The sequence below is a fragment of the Cervus elaphus genome, chromosome 4, assembly GCF_910594005.1.
Source record: "Cervus elaphus chromosome 4, mCerEla1.1, whole genome shotgun sequence".
In the NCBI taxonomy this organism is placed as follows: domain Eukaryota; kingdom Metazoa; phylum Chordata; class Mammalia; order Artiodactyla; family Cervidae; genus Cervus; species Cervus elaphus.
In genome coordinates, this window is record NC_057818.1 from 25,879,894 (window position 1) to 25,896,468 (window position 16,575).

A 16,575-nucleotide genomic window follows, 5' to 3' on the forward strand; every position below is an offset into this window, starting at 1 on the left:
TATTCCCCACTATCTTGGTCCTGGCCCACTTCACTCACTGACATTACCTGCCCCCTGAAGGTGTTTAGGTTTGGACCCCTTACCTTCTCATTTTACAGTAATCTGCAGGGATGATGGGATTCACCCAAGATCACTTAGTGAGTTAGCAGCAAGCCAACTTGCATCAACCAGGCCTTGAATCTCTTGTCTCTCCAGAGCAAGACCCATCCTGCCATGTTGGCTGCCTCTCTCAGCAGATGATCCAAAGTCATTGGATTGTCTCTAGTTTAGGTGATTTTGAGAGCTGCAGATCAGTGATGTTCAGGCTATTTTATGGCTCTTAAAAGAGGGACTGAGCCACATGCAAGCAAGCTGAAAATTCAATTGCTTCTGCAGCTGCAGAAGGCTAATTTCTACATTGATATGTGGCAAAACTACCAACTAGAAAATACCACTCAACTCATATTTTTAAATATTATTATATTAAATGAAATTACACATATTATTTATATACCGAATATAGTCCTAACATCAAATATGGTTCTTATTTTGGTTAATATCTTGCTGGAGGGAGCATATTTCTACTTCATCCAGATATAGGGCCCTCTCTCCTCGTATTCCTGTCCACCTGCAATCAGATGTTTTATCAAACCAAGGTTGAAATATAAATGACACTTGGTATCCAACTTTCTTCATTTAATTCAGAATTTATATGGGGTGTAAGTAGAAGAATTATATGGAGGGTTTTTTTCAAAATCTAATGTCCAGCCATACCCCAGTCTAACTGAGGCAAAATCTTCTTGGGAGGGACCTGGATATCTATATTTTCAGCTTTTACATGTTCAGTGTGCACCCTGAATAAGAACTGCTGAGCATTAATCATGTGGCATATGTATTTTTCTAATTGTTAGAGAATCTTAAAAAAAATCAACTTTTATGGGGCATGGCCAAGATGGCAAAGTAGGAAGACCCCAATTCCACCTATTCTCATGGGCAAACTAAATTATAGCTATTTACAGAGCAACTATCAATGAGAATGACATGAAGACTAGCAGAAAATATTTTGTATAATTAAATATATTAATTAAAAGAGGGTCTACAATGAGATGAGTTGGAGGGGCAGAAATATTATAGTCAAGATCCATACCCCTGTATAGGCAACCCACAAGCAGGATTATAATTCCAACTGCAGAGGTTCCCCCCCCAAGAGTGAGGGGTCTAAGCTCCACATTGGGGTCCTCAGTCCAGGGGCCCTGCACAGGGAAGATGATCCCCCAAAACATTTGACTTGGCAGGCCAGTGGATCTAACTTTCATGAGAAGGTTGTAGGAAACAGAAACTCCACATTTAAGGGCACACACAAAATCTTACATTCTCTGAGACCCAGGGCAGAAGCAGTAATTTGAAATTACCTGGGTTAGACTCATTACAGAAGGCCAACATCACCCTGATACTAAAATCAAATGAAGATATCACAAAAAAAGAAAATTACAGGCTAATATCACTAACAAACATAGATGCAAATTCCTCAACAAGCTATTAGCAGATTGAATTCAACTATGCAGTAAAAGGAACATATAACATGATCATGCAGAATTTATGGTGGGCATGCAGGGATAGTTCAATATCTGAAAATCAATCAATATGAAATACCACACCAACAAATTGAAGAATAAAAATCACATGATAATCACAATAGATGTTGAAAAAGCTTTTGAAAAAATTTGACATCCATTTATGATAAAAACTCTCAAAAAATAGATACAGAGGGAACAAACCTCAACATAATATAGGTCATCTATGACAAGCCCACAGATAACATCACACTCAATAATGAAAAGCTGAAGGCATTTCCTCTTGTCAGGAACAAGCCAAGGATGCCACCCTCACCACTTTTATTCAACTTAGTACTGGAGGTCTTAGCCACAGAAATTTGACAAGAAAAAGAAATAAAAGGAATCCAGATTGGAAAAAAAAAGAAGTAAAACTCTCCCTGTTTGCAGATGGCATAATATTATATATAGAAAATCCTAAAGCTACCACTGAAAAAACATTAGAACTCATCAATGAATTCAGTGAAGATTCAGGATACAAAATTAATACATAGAAATCTGCTATGCTTCTATACACTAACAATGAACTATCAGAAAGAGAAATTTAGAAAACAATTCCATTCACAATCACATCAAAAAGAATAAAATACCTAAGAAATAAATCTAACCAAAGAGATAAAACACCTGTACTCAAAAAGCTATAAGACACTGACCAAAGAAATTAAGAATGACACAAACAAATGGAAAGATATACTGTGCTCATGGATTAGAAGAACTGATACTGTTAAATTGACCGTACTACCCAAGACAGTCTACAGACTCAATACAGTTCCTATCAAAATACCCATGGAACCTTTCACAGAACTAGAACTATTTGTATGGAGACACAGAAGATCCAGAATAGCCAAAACAATGTTGAGAAAGAAGAACAAAACTGAAGGTATCATGTTTCCTGATTTCAAATTCTCATACAAAACTACAGTAATCAAAACAGTATGATCCTGGCACAAAAAAGGGCATACAGATCAATGAAACAGAGGAGAGAGTCCAGAAGTGAACTCACACATATATGGTCCGTTAATCTAGAGCTTCCCAGATGGCACTAGCGGCAAAGAACCTGCCTGCCAATGCAGGAGACATAAGAAACACAATTTGAATCCCTGGGTCAGGAAGATCCCCTGGAGGAGGGCATGGCAACCCACTCCAGTATTCTTGCCTGGAGAATCCCAAGGACAGGGGAGCCGGGTGGTCTATGGCCCACAGGGTCGCAAAGAGTCAGACACGACTGAAGTGACTGAGCACACAGCACACAATCTAGGACCAAGTAAGTGAGAACACACAGTGAGGGGAAAGGCAGCCTCTTCAATAAATGGTGCTGGGGAACTGGACAGCAGCATGCAAAATAATCAAGCAGGACTACTTCTCACACCATAATCAAAAACAAATTCAAAATGTATCAAAGACTTAAATGTAGGACCCCAAATCTTAAAACTTGTAGAAGAAAACAGGTAGTACATTCTTTGACTTTGGTCTTGGTAACGTTTTTTTGGATCTATCTCCCCAGGTAAGGGAAACAAAAGCCAAAACAAACAAATAAGGTTACATCAAACTAAAAAGGTTTTATACAGCAAAGGAAACTATCAGCAAAACAAAAAGTCTACCTACAAAATGGGAGAAAATATTTGCAAATGATATATATGATAAGAGTCTAATATCCAAAATATACAAAGAACTCACAGAACTCAACATCCAAAAAAAAAAAACAAAACATGATTTTAAAATGGGCAGAGGACCTGAACAGACATTTTTCCAAAGAAGATATACAAAGGCCAGCAGGCACATGAAAATATGCTAATGTCGCTAATCATCAGGGAAATAAAAATCAAAACCACAATGAGGTATCACCTCACACCTGTCAGAATGGCTATTATAAAAAAGACAACAAATAGCAAGTGTTGGTGAGGATGTGGAGGAAAGGGAACCCTCGGCTCTATTGGTGGGAATGTAAATTTGGTGCAGCTACTATGCAATACAGTATGGAGAATCCTCAAAAAATTAAAAATATAACTGCCATATGATCCAGAAATTTTACTCCTGGCAGTTTATCCAAAGGAGACATAAACATTAGTTTGAAATGTTTCTTGCAGAATTATTTACAATAGGTAAAATACAGAAGCAGCCTAAGTGCCATCAAAAGACGAATGGACACTGAAGATAGGTATATATACACATATGTATATGTGTGTGTGTGTATATATATGTGTGTGTGTATATATATATATATATATATATATATATGCTTAACCATAAGAATGAGATCTTGCTGTTTTTGACAATGTAGATGGACCTAGCAGTTATTATGCTAAGCAAAATAAGTCAAAGAAAGACAACTATTGTATGATTCCCCTTATACAAAACAAATGAAAAAACAAAACAGAAACATAATCATAGATACAGAGAAGAAACAGGTGGTTGTCAAGGAGTGGGGGTTGGGTAAAAGAGAAAAATAGGGGAGGGAGATTAAGAATTGCCAACTTCCAGTTGTAAAACAATGAGTTGTGGATGTAAAATGTCCAGCATGGGGGATATAGAAAATATATGTGCTATTGTATAGTGAGAGATAGTAACTAGATTATCATGGTGATTTTTTGGAAACATGTAGATCACTATGTTATGTAATAGGAACTAACAGAGTGTTGTAGGGCAATTATACTTCAAAAACAAACAAACAAGCAAGGCTGTGCTGTGTTCAGCCATGTCTGACTCTGCGACCCCATGGACTATAGCCCTCTGGGGTCCTCTGTCCATGGAATTGTCCAGGCAAGAATACTGGAGTGGGTTGCTATTTCCTCCTCCAGGGGATCTTCCTGACCCAGGGATCAAACTTGTGTGTCTTCCGTCTCCTGCATTAGCAAGCAGATTCTTTACCAACTGCACCACCTGGGAAGCCCAAACAAGCAAATAAACTAAAAAACTCATAGAAAAGCAGATTATATTTTTGGTTACTAGAGGCAGGGGTGGGGAAGGTGAAATAGTGTGAATGTTGTCAAAAGGTACAAATTTCCCATTATCAGATAAATAAATACTAGAGAGATGCAATGTACAACATAATAAATTAACACTGCATGCATGCATGCTAAGTCACTTCAGCCATGACCAACTCTTTGCAACCCTGTGGATTGTAGCCCACCAGACTGCTCTGTCTATGAGATTCTCCAGGCAAGAATACTGGAGTAGGTTGCCATGCCCTCCTCCACGGCCTCGTCCCAACCCAGGGACTGAACCTGGGTCTCTTACATCTCCTGTATTGGCAGGCAGGTTCTTTACCACTAGGGCCACCTGGGAAGCCCTGTAATTAACATTACAGTATGTTATATATGAAGAGCTTCCCAGGTGGCTCAGCGGTAAAGAATGTACCTGCCAAGCAGGAGATGCAGGTTTGATCCCTGCTTTGGGAAGATCCACTGGAGAAGGAAACAGCCACCCACTGCTGTATTCTTGCCTTGTTGTGCGGTCTACTCAGTCGTGTGCAACTCTTTGCAACTCCATGGACTGCAGTGTGCCAGTCTTCCCTGTCCTTCACCATCTCCCAAACTTGCTCAAACTCATGTCCACTGAGTCAGTGATGCCTTTCAACCATCTCATCCTTTATCATCCCCTTCTCCTCCTGCCTTCAGTCTTTCCCAGCATCAGGGTCTTTTCCAATGAGTCAGTTCTTTGCATCAGGTGGCCAAAGTATAGGAGCTTCAGCTTCAACATCTGTCCTTCGAATGAATATTCAGGACTGATTTCCTTTAGGATGGACTGGTTGGGTCTCCTTGCAGTCCAAGGGATGGACTGGTTGGGTCTCCTTGCAGTCCAAGGGACTCTCAAGAGTCTTCTCCAACACCACAGTTCAAAAACATCAATTCTTCGGTGCTCAGCCTTCTTTATGGTCCAACTCTCACATCCGTACATGACTACTGGAAAAACCATGGCCTTGACTATCAGACCTTTGTCAGCAAAGTAATGTCTCTGCTTTTTATACACTGTCTAGTTTTGTCATAGCTTTTCTTTCAAGGAGCAAGCATCTTTTAATTTCATGGCTGCAGTCACCAGCTGCAGTGATTTTGGAGCCCCCCAAAATAAAGTCTGACTGTTTCCATTGTTTCGCCATCTATTTGCCATGAAGTGATGGGACCAGATGCCATGGTCTTGGTTTTTTGAATGTTGAGTTTTAAGTCAGCTTTTTCACTCTCCTTTTTCACCTTCATCAAGAGGCTCTTTAGTTCCTCTTTGCTTTCTGCTGTAAGGGTGGTGTCATCTGCATGTCTGAGGTAATTGATATTTCTTCTGGCAATCTTGATTCCAGCTTGTGCTTCATCCAGCTGGCATTTTTCATGATGTACTCTGCATGTAAGTTAAATAAGCAGGGTGACAATATACAGCCTTGACATACTCCTTTCCCAATTTTAAACCAGCCCATTTTCCCATGTCCAGTTCTAACTGTCACTTCTTGACATGCATACAGATTTCTCAGGAAATTCTTGCCTGGGAAATGTTATGTATGAAATTTGTTAAGAGAGTAAATCCTAGGGTTTTCATTACAAGGGGAAAAAAGTTTATCCTTAATTTTGTATCTGTATGAGATGATGGCTGTTCACGAAAATTGTGGTAATCATTTCATGATACATGTAAGTCACATCATTATTCTGTAACCTTAAACTTATACAGTGCATATGTACTTTTATTGATACTTTTAAAAACTGTTTCTGGCTTCTGAATTTGCAGAAGATCAACTGGATCAAAGGCGGTGCCCTATTAACATTACTGTCCTTTGTTCTACAAATTCACTTCTGGAAGATCACATCACTTCTTCAACAATACAGGTACATGTATTTCACAGACTCTTCTGCTTTTTCATCATTCTAAAAGCATTAAATATTTAATTACTTTCTTGTTGCAAACTTTAAAACTTCTTTATTTACAGAAAAATCCTTTATTTTTTTTTTCAGACCATCTTGAATTGAATTACTAAATCAAACCCAAACAAAACTTGAAGAGATAAATCAGTCTTCACCTGTGAATTTCCTCTCATCCAGCAGAGGGCAGCAATGTAAAAGAGGAAAAAATTTCCCTTCCCTCAGGGCTCCTGGGACGCAGGTGCTGTGATAATGCTAGAGCTTAGGAGGAAAAGAAAACCATACAAAATAGTTAAGTTGCAAACCATCACCATTAACCATTGTCTCTTTTCTCTGTAATATTTGGAAAGGGGAAACGTATAGTTCATTACCTCAAGGGCAGGAACAGACACTCAGATGTAGAGAACAGACTGCTGGACACAGTGGGGGAAGGGGAGGCAGGAAAATGCAGAGAGTAGCATCGACATATACACGCTCCCACAGAATGGCTAGTGGGAAGCTGCTGTCTGGCACAGGGAGCTCAGCTCCGTGCTCTGTGATGACCTAGAGGAGTGGGGCAGGTGAAGGCTCCAGAGGGAGGAGTGTATGTATATAAAAAGCTGATTTACGTTGTTGTGCAACAGGAGCTAACACAACATCGTAAAGCAATTATACTCCAATTAAAAAACAAAGTCTGACTGAAATGACTCACAGGCAAAACAGAGTTTGGGGCCAGCGGTCTTTTCCTTTCCTATTTTTTCTAGTTTTCTATCAATCCCTCCGGGCCTCAGACGGGTCGGAAGCAGTTCCTTCCCCAGCAGATTCTCTTCTTTCTACTCCTCCCTCAGCGGCCCTTTGCGCTGTGGACCTTTCTGCCTGACCGCCCAAAGCCCGTTCCTCCTCCCCGTCAGCCTCTGGTCTTGGCCACAAGTCATGGGCTCCCCCTCCTGGCAGAGGTGGGGTTCAGGACCCAGACCTGGGAAGCTGCCCTGCCTGGGCGACCGCTGCCCTAAGACAGCTCCAGCGCACCACAGCCCCGTGCTCTGCAAGTTTGCAAGTGTGCGGCTCATTTCATCCCCTGGGAAGGGAGGCGTGGGGATGAAAAAACCTAACTTGTCATCTGATTGTGTTCAACGACAAGGGGATTCCTGGGCAAAGAGATTGCTATGCTGTGTGGATGAACTCAGTCTTACATTGGGGCCAGAAGGAATGGGGGAGTAAAGGCCAGCAAAGCTGTGTAGGAGCTTGGCCATAAATTCTCAGGACAGGGCGGGAGTCAGCCCAGTATGCAGCCCGGGGCCGGTATTGTCATGGATGCTGGAGCACAGCCTCGAGGCTTAGAGAAGAGTTTGTATACTTTGACCTGTAGGAAATAGATCTCTTTGTTTACAGTGGGATGATTGATAAAAGGTGAATTTACCTACCTATCCATTCATTCGTCCATTATCTATCATCTGTATCTATCTATCAGGCTTCCTTGCTGGCTCAGATGGTAAAGAATCTGCCTGCAATGTGTGAGACAATGTGTGAGTTCAGTCCCTGGGTTGGGAAGATCCCCTGGAGAAGGGAATAGCAACCCACTCCAGTATTCTTGCCTGGGGAATTCCATGGACAGAGGACCCTGGTGGGCTACAGTCTATGGGGTCACAAAGAGTCGGACAAGACTGAGCAACTAACACATACACGCATACATCTATCTATCGTCTATGTATCTGGGCCCCTTTATAGACATACCTCATTTTATTGTTATTGAATTTATTGTGCTTCAGAGATACTGCATGTTTTACAAATTGAAAGTTTGTGGCAACCGTGTGTGGAGCAAATCTGTTGGTGCATTTGCTCACTTTGTATCTCTATGTCACATTTTGGTAATTCTCACAATATTTCAAACTTTTCTTCATTATTATATTTATTATGACGGTCTGTGACTAGTGATCTTTGATTTATTATAATTGTCTTCTGGCACCAGGAACCATGCTCTCATGTTCACATAAAATCACGAATTTAATAAATGTGTGTACTCTGACTACTCCACTGATGGACCATTCCCCTCTGTCTCTCCCTCTCCGCAGGCCTCCCTATTCTCTGAGACAAAGCCGTATTGAAATTTGGCCAATTAATAACCCTACAATGGCCTCTAAACATTCAAGTGAAAGGAAGGGTTTCACGTCTCTTTAAGTCAAAAGCTAGAAATGAATAAGCTTAGTGAGAAAGGCGTGTTGAAAGCCAAGACAGGCTGAAAGCTAGGCTTCTTGTGCCAAACATTAGTCAAATTGTAAATGCAAAGGGAAAGTTCTTGAAGGAAATGAAAAGTGCTACTCCAGTAAACACAAATGATAAGAAAGCAAAACAGCCTTATTGCTGATATGGAAAAAGTTTTAGTGGTCAGATAGAAGATCAAGCCAGTCACAACATTCCCTTAAGCCAAAATCTAATCTAATGCATGACCCTGAGTTCCTTTAATTCTGTGAAGGCTGAGACAGGTGAGGAAGCTGCAGAATAAAAGTTTGAAGCTAGCAGAGCTTGGTTTATAAGGTTTAAGGAAAGAAACTGTCACCATAACATAGAAGAACAAAGAAGTGCCAAGAAACTGCAGCAAATCATCCAGATTATCTAGCTAAAATGATTAGCAAAGGCAGCTGCACTATTGACAGATTTTCAATATAAACAGCCTTCTATTAGGAGATGATCCATCTAGGATTTTCACAGCTAGAGAGGAGAAGTGACTATCTGGCTTCAAAACTTCAGAGGACAGGCCGACTCTGTTGTTAGGGGCTAATGCAGCTGCTGACTTTCAGTTGAGTCAATGCTCATTTACCATTCTGAAAATCCTAGGGCGCTTAGAAGAATTATTCTAAATCTACTCTGCTTGTGCTCTGTAAATGGAACCACAAAGCCTGGATGACAATACATTTGTTTCCAACACGGTTTGCCAAAAATTTTAAGCCCACTGTTCAGACCTGGTGCTCAGGGAAAAGAAGGATTCCTTTCAAAATATTACTGCTCACTGACAATGCACCTAGTCACTCAAGAGCTCTATTTTCATGCTGCTTAAACATCCATTCTGCAGTCCATGGATCAAGGGCTAGTTTAAACTTTCAAGTTATGTTATTTAAGAAATACTTTTTATTCAGGTTATAGACAATACAGGTATTGATTCCTCTGATGGATCTGGGCAAAGGAAATTGAAAACCTTCTGGAAAGGATTCATCTTTCTAGATGCCATTAAGAACATTCATGATTCATGTGAAAAAGCCCAAATGTCAATATTAACAATAGTTTAGAAGAAGCTGGTTCCAGCTTTCATGGATGACTTTGAAGGGTTTAAGACTTCAGTGGAGGAACTAACTGCAGATGTGATGGAAATAGCAAGAGAGCTAGAATTAGATGAGGAACCTCATGAAGTGACTGAATTGCTGCCATCTCATGATAAAACTTTTTTACCTTTTTTAAATTGGAGGATAATTGCTTTACAATATTATATTTGTCTATGCCATACATCAGCATGAATCAGCCATAGGTATACACAAGTCCCCTCTCTCTTAAGCCTACCACCCACCTCCCACCCCCATCCCACCCCTCTTGTTTGTCACAGAGCACCATGTTTAGGCTCCCTGTGTCACTCAGCAAATTCCCACTGGCTACCCATTTAACCTGTGGTAAAGTATATGGTTTTTGTACAGTTCTTCTGTATATTCTTGCCACCTCTTCTTAATATCTTCTGCTTCTGTTAGGTCCTTACCATTTCTGTCCTTTATTGAGCCCATCTTTTCATGAAATGTTCCCTTGGTATCTCTAGTTTTCTTGAAGAGATCTCTAGTCTTCCCCATTCTATTGTTTTCCTCTATTTCCTTGCATTGATCGCTGAGGAAGGCTTTCTTGTCTCTCCTTGTTATTGTTTAGAACTCTGCATTCAAATGGGTACATCTTTCCTTTTCTCCTTTGCTTTTCACTTCCCATCTTTTTGCAGCTATTTGTAAGGCCTCTTCAGACAGCCATTTTGCTTTTTTACATTTCTTTTTCTTGGGAATGGTCTTGATTCCTGTCTCCTGTACAATGTCACGAACCTCCATCCATAGTTCATCAGGCACTCTATCAGATCTAGTCCCTTAAATCTATTTCTCACTTCCACTGTATAGTCATAAGGGATTTGACTTAGGTCATACCTGAATGGTCTAGTGGTTTTCTCCACTTTCTTCAATTTCATTCTGAATTTGGCAATAAGGAGTTCATGATCTGAGCCACAGTCAGCTCCCAGTCTTGTTTTTGCTGACTGTATAGAGCTTCTCCATCTTTGGCTGCAAAGAATATAATCAATCTGATTTCGGTGTTGACTATCTGGTGATGTCCATGTGTAGAGTCTTCTCTTGTGTTGTTGGAAGAGGGTGTTTGCTATGACCAATGCGTTCTCTTGGCAGAACTCTATTAGCCTTTGCCCTGCTTCATTCTGTACTCCAAGGCCAAATTTGCCTGTTACTCCAGGTGTTTCTTGACTTCCTGGCCATGTGAAGTCATCAGACATCCTGGAATGTGAAGTCAAGTGGGCCTTAGGAAGCATCACTACGAACAAAGTTAGTGGCAGTGATGAAATTCCAGTTGAGCTATTTCAAATCCTGAAAGATGACGCTGTGAAAGTGCTGCACTCAATATGTCAGCAGATTTGGAAAACTCAGCAGTGACCACAGGACTGGAAAAGGTCAGTTTTCATTCCAATCCCAAAGAAAGGCAATGCCAAAGAATGCTCAAACTCCCGCACAATTGCACTCAGCTCACACACTAGTAAAGTAATGCTCAAAATTCTCCAAGCCAGGCTTCAGCGATACGTGAACTGAGAACTTCCAGATGTTCAAGCTGGTTTTAGAAAAGGCAGAGGAACCAGAGATCAAATTGCCAGCATCTGCTGGATCATCGAAAAAGCAAGAGAGTTCCAGAAAAACATCTATTTCTGCTTTATTGACTATGCCAAAGTCTTTGACTGTGTGGATCACAATAAACTGTAGAAAAAATCTGAAAGAGATGGGCATACCAGACCACCTGACCTGCCTTTTGAGAAATCTGTATGCAGATCAGGAAGCAACAGTTAGAACTGGACATGAAACAACAGAATGGTTCCAAACAGGAAAAGGAGTACGTCAAGGCTGTATATTGTCACCCTGCTTATTTGACTTATATGCAGAGTACATCATGAGAAATGCTGGGATGAGATGGTTGGATGGCATCACCGACACAATGGACATGGGTTTGGGTGGACTTCGGGAGTTGGTGATGGACAGGGAGGCCTGGCTTGCTGTGGATGGTGGGGTTGCAAAGAGTTGGAGATGACTGAGTGACTGAACTGAACTGAACTGAGCTAATAATCTTCACAACATCTTCACCAGGAATAGATTTCATCTAAAGTAGCCGCTTTCTTTGCTCATCATTAGAAGCAACTACTCAGCTGTTGAATTTTTTTTTTCATTTATTTTTATTAGTTGGAGGCCAATTACTCTATCATGAAAACATGTTCATGTTCAGTTCAGTCACTCAGTCATGTCCGACTCTGTGACCCCATGAACCGCAGCACACCAGGCCTCCCTGTCCATCACCAACTCCTGGAGCCCACCCAAATCCATGTCCATTGAGTTGATGATGCCATCCAGCCATCTCATCCTCCATCGTCCCCTTCTCCACCTGCCCCCAATCTTTCCCAGCGTCAGGGTCTTTTCCAATGAGTCAGCTCTTCACATCAGGTGGCCAAAGTAAAGTACTGGAGTTTCAATTTCAACATCAGTCCTTCCAATGAACACCCAGGACTGATCTCCTTTAGGATGGACTGGTTGGATCTCCTTGCAGTCCAAGGGACTCTCAAGAGTCTTCTCCAACACCACAGTTCAAAAGCATCAATTTTTCAGTGCTCAGCCTTCTTTATAGTCCAACTCTCACATCCATACATGACCACTGGAAAAACCATAGCCTTGACTAGATGAACCTTTGTTGGCAAAGAAATGTCTCTGCTTTTAAATATGCTGTCTAGGTTGGTCATAACTTTCCTTCCAAGGAGTAAGCGTCTTTTAATTTCATGGCTGCAATCACTATCTGAAGTGATTTTGGAGGCCAGAAAAATAAAGTCAGCCACTGTTTCCACTGTTTCCCCATCTATCTGTCATGAAGTGATGGGACCGGATGCCAAGATCTTACTTTTCTGAATGTTGAGCTTTAAGCCAATTTTTTCACTCTCCTCTTTCACTTTCATCAAGAGGCTCATTAGTTCTTCACTTTCTGCCGTAAAGGTGGTGTCATCTGCATATCTGAGGTTATTGATATTTCTCCCGGCAGTCTTGATTCCAGCTTCTGCTTCTTCGAGCCCAGCGTTTCTCATGATGTACTCTGCATATAAGTTAAATAAGCAGGGTGACAATATACAGCCTTGGCGTACTCCTTTTCCTATTTGGAACCAGTCTGTTGTTCCATGTCCAGTTCTAACTGTTGCTTCCTGATCTGCATACAGATTTCTCAAGAGGCAGGTCAGGTGGTCTGGTATGCCCATCTCTTTCAGAATTTTCCAGTTTATTGTGATCCACACAGTCAAAGACTTTGGCATAGTCAATAAAGCAGAAATAGATGTTTTTCTGGAACTCTCTTACTTTTTCGATGATCCAGCAGATGCTGGCAATTTGATCTCTGGTTCCTCTGCCTTTTCTAAAACCAGCTTGAACATCTGGAAGTTCTCAGTTCACGTATCGCTGAAGCCTGGCTTGGAGAATTTTGAGCATTACTTTACTAGTGTGTGAGCTGAGTGCAATTGTGCGGGAGTTTGAGCATTCTTTGGCATTGCCTTTCTTTGGGATTGGAATGAAAACTGACCTTTTCCAGTCCTGTGGTCACTGCTGAGTTTTCCAAATCTGCTGACATGAGTGCAGCACTTTCACAGCGTCATCTTTCAGGATTTGAAATAGCTCAACTGGAATTTCATCACTGCCACTAGCTTTGCCCATAGTGGTGCTTCCTAAGGCCCACCTGACTCACATTCCAGGATGTCTGGCTCTAGGTGAGTGTGAGTGATCACACATTCGTAATTATCTGGATTGTGAAGATCTTTTTTGTACAGTTCTTCTGTGTATTCTTGCCACCTCTTCTTAATATCTTCTGCTTCTGTTAGATCCCTACCATTTCTGTCCTTCATTGAGCCCATCTTTGCATGAAATGTTCCCTTGGTATCTCTAATTTTCTTGACAAGATCTCTAGTCTTTCCCATTCTATTGTTTTCCTCTATTTCTTTGCATTGATCACTGAGGAAGGCTTTCTTATCTCTCCTTGCTATTGTTTAGAACTCTGCCTTCAAAGGGGAATATCTTTCCTTTTCTCCTTTGCCTTTCACCTCTCTCCTTTTCAAAGCTATTTGTAGGGCCTCCTCAGACAACCATTTTGCCTTTTTGCATTTCTTTTTCTTGGGGATGGTCTTGCTTCCTGTCTCCTGTACAATGTCATGAACCTCTGTCCATAGTTCATCAGGCACTGTGTCTATCAGATCTAGTTAAAATAACTAGATTTAACTTTATTGTTAAGATAACAATAAAGATTTAGCATAATACATAAACTTCATTGGTAAAGCAACAGCAGGATTTGGGAGAATTTGACTCCAATTTTGAAAGGAGTCCTACTGTAGGTAAAATGCCATCAAACAGCATTGCATGCTACAGAGAAATCATTCATGAAAGGAAGAGTCAATCAATGCACAGACTTCACTGTTATCTTTAAAAATTGCCACAGTCACCCCAATGTTCAGCAACCAACACCCTGATCAGTCAGCAGCTATCAACATCAAGTTAAGACCCTCTACCAGCAAAAAGATTATGACTTGCTGAAGGCTCAGATGATGGTTAGCACTTTTTTTAGCAAAAAAAAAAAAAGTATTTTTAAAATAAGGTATGAGCATTGATTTTTTTTTAAACATAATGCTATTGAATACTTAATAGACTACTATGAAAGAAAGAAACTGAAGTCGCTTAGTTGTGTCCGACTCTTTGTGACCCCATGGACTGTAGCCTACCAGGCTTCTCCGTCCATGGGATTTTCCAGGCAAGAATACTGTAGCGGATTGCCATTTCCTTCTCCAAAGGATCTTCCCAACTCAGGGATCGAACCCAGGTCTCCCGAATTGTAGGCAGACTCTTTACCATCTCCGCTTGGAAAGTCCTAATAGACTGTTAGGGTGTAAATATAACTTTTATATGCGCTCAGAAAACAAAGAATTCAGAGGTTACCCATCTCCTTACTTTCAGTTTGTGTGCGTCTTCAGATCTGAAGTGAAGTGTTAGTCGCTCAGTCGTGTCCGACTCTTTGTAATCCCACATGCGGGGGCTCACCAGGCTCTTCTGTCCGTGGGATTCTCCAGGCAAGAATACTGGAGCCGGTTGCCATCTTCTTCTTCAGGTTAGATCTGAAGTGACTCTCTTTTCTCTTCTTATGTTTCTTGAATCCCTATAATGTGAATGGTATTCTGCTTGATGTGGTCCTATAGGTCCCTTAAGTTATCTTCATTTTTAAAGTTCTTTTTTTCTCTTTGCTGCTCTCTTTGAGTAAGTTCCACTGCCCTGTCTTCCAAGTCACTAATTCTTTTCGACGCTTCTTCCAGTCTGCAGCTGAACCCCTCCAGTGTATTTTTTGGTTCAGTTATTGTATTCTGCAGGCCTCTGATGTGTTTGGTACCTTCTCGTGTTTTCTCTTTGCTGAAATTCTGCTGTGTTCATCCTTTCCTCTCCCAAATTCAGTGACCGTCCTCATGACCATTGCTTTTAGACTTCTACTGGGTAAATTATCTATTTCTATTTCATTAAGGTTTTTCTGGGGTTTTATCTTGTTCTTTCACTTGGAAAATATTCCTCAATCTCCTCATTCTGTTTTGCTCTCTGTATTTGTTCCTATGTATTTATATACGGCAAAATAGCTATCTCTCCCAGTCATGAAGTAACAGACGTGAGTAGGAGATAAAACAGCATTTAACCTGACCTAGCCTGGGTTGTCTCTTAGTCATTTGTGATTATCTAAGCAGCCTGATTTTTTTTAATTTTGTGGTTTAGATTTTTTTAAAACTTTCTATTTTATATTGGAATATAGTCAATTAACAGTGTTGTCATAGTTTCAGGAGGACAGCAAAGGGACTCAGCCACATATGTGCATATATCCTTTCTCCCCCTAACTCCTTTCCCATCCAGGCTGTCACATAGCATTGAGCACAGTTCCCTGTGCTATACAGTGGGTCCTTATTGGTTATCCATTTTCAATATGGCAATGTGTACATGTCAATCCCATACTCCCTAATATTCCTTCCCCACATCCTTCCTCCCTGGCAACCATAAACTCATTCTCTAAGTCTGTGAGTCTGTTTCTAAGCAGCCTGATTTTTTTTCTTGATAGGCGCCAGTTTTTGAGGGTGTCAAGAACTCTCTGATTTTTCAGACCCCTGGGACCCAGAAATATAAAACTCCTTGCCACCAGAGTGAACCACTCAGTGGGTGTCCCCACTGTGGCCTGCGTGTGTCTGCCGGCTTTGGGGGACGGTCACAGGAGCAGTGTAAGGGCAGGGTACTTGCCCAGCCAGGCTTGGCAACTGTAGACACCCACCCAACTGGCTTTGGAGGGACTGCAGAAGTGGTTCAGGGGTGAGGCACTTGCTTGGTCGGCTTTGGCGGGGCCAAGGGAAAGTTCCAGATGCCAGATATCCCCCCCGGAACTAGTAGGTCAGAGGCAGAGTACAGAAAATGTGTCTGCCAAGCTGATGTTAGCAAGGTAGAAGGAGAAGCAAAAAGGGTGCCCACCGGTGCCTGTGTCCCCAGAGAGCATCCCAACAGGTTCCTGCCCCTCCAGCAGATGCTTAAGGATTACCAAATAAATCTTCTTCACAAATGGTCTAGGCATCTTTTAAGCTGCTGCTTTTGTGCTAGATCCCAGGCAAGTGAGTTTGAGCATGATCTATTTAAGAGGGAAAACTCCATTCCCTATAGGCCCATAGTTCTCCTGAACCGGAGCCCTGCTGGTTTTTAAAATCAGGCATCCTAGGAGCTGTCTCTCTAGTTCAGGTCCCAAGGGCTAGTGGGCACAGGCCCCTCGCTCCTCAGGGATAAGCAGTGTGTTTGTGAGATCCCTCCTGCTTGTAGGTCACCACACTGGGGTGGGGTTTGGGG

The 16,575-nt window shown here is 41.4% G+C and overlaps 1 pseudogene; it reads left to right on the top strand.

The window, feature by feature from the left end:
- Positions 1 to 8,542: 8,542 nt before the first annotated feature.
- On the top strand, positions 8,543 to 14,260 carry LOC122692725 (annotated as a pseudogene).
- The last annotated feature ends 2,315 nt before the right edge of the window (positions 14,261 to 16,575 follow it).